Here is a 5160-nt window from a genome sequence, read left to right as displayed (position 1 = left end):
TGAAGGGATACCAGGCCACACTCTATCTCCGCAAATCAAAAACACTCTGCGGGGCAGGCTAATTGGACGGTTGCTAGATTGTGAAGCGTTCTTTGATGTATGATTACACCAAAAACTATAATTTCTATACACAATCAATCTAGAATTTACCCATTGTCCCGTTGTCTGATTTTTCCCTGAATAATTAAAATATACACAATAATCAATTTTTACAGATCCCAATAACTCCAGCTCCTGTGGTTCAAGGTCACTTTGGCTTTAATATGGAATCCAGCCATCCCAATTATCAACCACTCTTGAACCATTGGCTATGGCCTGCTGGGCTGTAGACACAGGCCAATTGTCCAACAGTTGACCCACCAAACATGTTGAAAACGGATTACCAGGCGAGGTAGTAGATAAACAAATAGAATCCTGCCCTGTCTTGTTGGCTAGGGTGATCCACACATTCTGCTTTGGTTGTGAAACTATCCATCCATCACCGGCACGCACCATCCACCACAGGCTTAACACAATGATGAACAAAACCAACAATTCATTTGTTTGTGAAACTATCCATCCATCACCGGCACGCACCATCCACCACAGGCTTAACACAATGATGAACAAAACCAACAATTCAGTTTTTACTAGAGATAGCAACCACCCAGACAGTCCCCATCCTTTAAACAAGTTATTCAACCAATCCCATCCTTTGTATAAATCCCAGCTGCTGTTCGTGTTCTCTTAATAATGTTCTCATGGGAATCCCAGCTTACGCAGAGCCTTGGTTTGCAGCCTCTTGATGCTTCTCCACATTTCCCCCTTTTTTGTTTTAATAAGGTTTCAGAATTGAGATAATACGCCAAATTATTCCATACATATCAGTAACTGACATTTTCCTGTGTATTTAGATTTCTATACAGAATCATAAAAGCATCAGCATATAGACCTTTATCCCACTTCCCAAGTCGAGAACAGAACGATATTAACCGCAATATGGTATTATACTTTAAAGTTCCATTCTTTGGCTACCTTTCCTGATCTTCAAGAGTATAAATTGGCTATCAATTATTACAATATTTAATCCTGTCCCAAATTTTGTAGCTATATTACAAACACAATTAAATGATGCACAACACAGAAACAGCAACCACACTTATCACATAAATTCTAAAACTAATTACCGGTAATTTAACACACACCCCAAACCTCAATACCCAGGTATTCCACAAACTATAACCTTCCTTTAGGTACCTTAATGACTCCATCCTCTTAAAGAAAGAATGCCTTTTACCTTCCCTGGGATTTTGCTTAGAGCTCTTTGGTCTGGGGATCGGAGGTTCTCCCTGAGAATCACTCGGTGCTGGCTGGAGGTCCTGCAATCCCATGAATCCATCGAGGTTCAAAAGCAGTGTCCCATCTGGGGTGTTAACAATGTAAACCGCCCAAGGCTACATGGCCTACCATTAAGTTTCAATGTTGGAGGAGGTGTAATTACACCAGGCTGTAGCATTTCTATACACAGGCAAAGTAGCATTTACATTCTGACCCTTTTGAGTGGTGTTATACGTCTAGTTAAGCATCACACAAGCATCCATTGTGACTGATCTTAACAACTCCAATTCTTGATTCGATTGTCGAACTATCCATTCTTCACTTGCATGAACCATCCATAACAGGCTGAATACAGCGAGCAGGAACCCACTGGGGGCCACCATCCGTGCAGACACAAGCATACCCTCTTCCCCAGGTTAATAAATCACATGGAGGTGAGCATTGTCCACTCTGCAGGTCTTTCACCCTAACCTTAACGCCAGGGGAAACAGTAGTCATTTTACGTAGGGACTCAAAGTGGCGAACCATAGGTGGCTCCTGCAAATCCTCTGTTATATTAACAAAATTCAGCACATACATGGCTTTATTTAACCATGCTTCAGGGGGTTCACCAGTCACTCCCCCTTTCTGTTTTTGAAGAAGGCGTCTGAGCATGCCATGTGCACGCTCCACAATGCCCTGCCCAGTGGGAGAGTGCAGAATACCGGTAGCATGTGTCACCTCCCATAACTGCAAAAATGCATTCACTTTTCCAGAAACATATGCTGGACCATTGTCTGTCTTGATCTGAGTAGGAACCCCGGCAACGGAAAATGACCATTGCCAGTGTCTAATAACATCTTTGGTGCTTTCATCTGTGTGGGCAGTAGCAATGATAACCGATGAAAAAGTATCAATAGATACATGAACAAATTTTAACCTGCCAAATTCACCAATGTGGGTAACGTCTGTTTGCCATATCTGAAGGGCTTGAAGCCTTCTGGGATTGGTTCTATAATAACAAGGGACATGTTGGCCCTGACAGTCAGGGCAAGCCGCAACAATGGCACGTGACTCAGCATGAGACAGACGAAACTGTCGTCTGAGAGCACGATAGCCCTGATGAAAAAACTGATGAGACGCAATTGCCTGCTGCTTGATATTTGGTGTTGGTCCCATTGCTACACGTGACACAAGTTCATCTGCTCTTTCATTTCCTTCCACCAAAAATCTGGGAATAGAAGTATGACTCTTAATATGCAAAACATAATATGGATGTTGCCGTCTTTGAATTTCAACCCATAACAGTTTTAAAACACCAAAGAGTTTCCCCTGAGTAACATGACCCAAAACGGCCTTATCCAATTGTTGTACTAGTCCAGCTATATAAGCTGGATCAGTAACAACATTCAGAGGACCAGTAAAATATTGGAATGCCATTGCCATGGCTCTTAATTCTACAATTTGAGGAGAGTCTTCTTGATGTTCTACTTTACTTTGCCATTGGTGGCCATGCCAAACTATGGCAGCCTTGCCTGTCTTCCCAGAGCTATCAGTACACACTGTAACACCATCCACAGGGTCTGATTGACTTAATCGTTTCTCTGCAAATCGAATTTGACAGACCATTTTCAAAAGGGGATTAAAGGGCAGATGATAAGTGATTTGACTTTTAAAATTTATCATTGCAGCTTGAAGTGCTGAGCTATTGGCAAGACACCATTCAAAATACTGACTTTCTACCGGTATCACAATCTTCTCGGGATCCCTTGACAATAAATCCACACAACGAGTTCTGGTTTTAATGATAATCTGGGCCATAAGCTCAACAGACACGGAGATGGTTTTTTTGCTCTAAAAGGTAGAAAGGCCCATTCTAAAACATGCAAAAGGTCTTGCCAACCTAAATTCCACTGTGCAGTCATTGCAAAAGGTATCGTTTCATCTATCAACACAAACACTTGCACTGATATTGTTAAATCAATTCTCCATATGTGCTTCTTTGTAATTGCTTGTTCTACCTTTTCTATTACCTGTTTTGCTTCGGAGGTGAGGACTCGTGATGCAGCAATATCTGAATTCCCCTTTAACAGCTCCAAAAGCGGCTGTAATTTGGAAGACAACAACCTCAAATAAGATCGGATACAATTAATCACCTCTGCTAGTTTTTGCACATCATTCAGGGTTTTTACATCTATTTGCAACTGAATTGGTTGTGACATTACTGTTTGATCTAACACCTTCATACCCAGGTACTACCGTGGCTGCTGGTGTTGCACTTTTTCTGGGGCAATCACTAATCCATAGTTTTGCAATGAATTTTGTGCTTCAGCTTCCATTTCAGCTAACATTACCTGCGATGGTGCAGCTAACAAAATGTCATCCATATAATGATAACAATACCTTGATGGGAATGTAGCTCGAACAGGGCTCAAAGCTTTCACTACAAACCACTGACAAATAGTAGGTGAGTTCTTCATGCCTTGAGGAAGCACCTTCCAATGATACCTTTTGGCAGGGTTACTTTTGTTTACTGATGGCACTGTAAATGCAAACGTTTCCATGTTCTGTTCATTTAGAGGAATAGTTAAAAAACAATCCTTTAAGTCCATTATTACAATTTCCCATTGCATTGGAATCATTGTTGGTGAGTGCAGCCTTGGTTGCAGTGCTCCCATGGTTGCCATCACCTCATTGATCTTCCTTAGGTCATGCAGCAAATGCCACTTCCCAGATTTCTTCTTTACCACAAACACACGTGTGTTCCATGGGGTATAAGAGGGTTCAATGTATCCTGCAGCCAATTGTTCTGTGACTAGAAGCTGCAGGGCTATGAGTTTTTCTCCATTGAGGGGTCACTGATCCACCCACACCGGCTTTTCCATTAACCACTTCAGAGCCACTATTGGCCGTGTGATACTCTGCAACACAGTGGCCCCCCTTAAAAATCCATTGTAATCCTTACCGTCCCATATCTCTCCTCCATAAATTCAAGGGACAGTGACAGTGGTCACGTATGGCCTGACGGTGGCTTTCTGCCCCTCAGGGTTGCTAATAACAACAGATTTAGCAGCCATAAAACTATTTGCCATCCTCCCAAGGCCTACCACTCCTGTTGTATTTGATATCAAGGGCCAGGTAGGAGGCCAATCACATTGCACGATGATGGTGACATCAGCTCCTGTATCCAACAAACCCGTTAATTTTGTCTGCGAAGGGGTAGCATGGTCCATTGCAAGTGTGCAGATCATTTGTGGTCTCTTGTCGATGACAGTCTGGGACCAAAAGACAAGTGGTTTTCCAGTGGATCCAAATCTGTTGTCACCACAATTAGTCTGCTCTGTTTTAGGAACACAACTCACAAAAGGCACAAGTTGAGCAATTCTAGTTCCTTTAGTGATAGTTACTGGTGGTGTTGCAGTAGATATCATAGCCAAAATTTGTCCCGTATAGACCGCATCAGTCACACCCACATGTACCATCAAACCTTGTAAAGTGCTAGTTGACCTATTAATCACACACTAAAACTTTTATCAATTGGTCCCCATGCATCCAAAGGCACTTTGTGTGTTTGACAGTCATTTATTGTTACTGTGTTGGCAGTGGATACATCCATGCCGGCTGATCCCCTGGCTTTCCCTGATAACTGGTCACAAAGGCTTGTGTTTGAGGGTGGCCGAGGAATGGATTGTTTGCTGATGTGGCAGGACCCTCCTCGCGCTCTTCTTGCCATTTCCCTGTGGCAAGGGCTGGCCATTTAAGTGAAATTTAGACTGACACTGCTTAGCAAAATGGCTTTTTTTTTTTTTTTTGAGATGTCGCTCCCGGCAGCAGAAGAGGGGGTTGCAGAGGCAGCGGAAACGC

At 42.7% G+C, this 5160-nt stretch overlaps 1 pseudogene; it reads right to left on the bottom strand.

The window, feature by feature from the left end:
- Positions 1–1635: 1635 nt before the first annotated feature.
- Positions 1636–5160, bottom strand: part of LOC104543912 — a 4069-nt pseudogene continuing 544 nt past the window's right edge.

This window comes from Mesitornis unicolor, unplaced genomic scaffold (assembly GCF_000695765.1).
Source record: "Mesitornis unicolor isolate BGI_N332 unplaced genomic scaffold, ASM69576v1 scaffold3197, whole genome shotgun sequence".
Taxonomy (NCBI): Eukaryota; Metazoa; Chordata; class Aves; order Mesitornithiformes; family Mesitornithidae; genus Mesitornis; species Mesitornis unicolor.
This window is presented reverse-complemented; position numbering and strand designations above follow the sequence as displayed.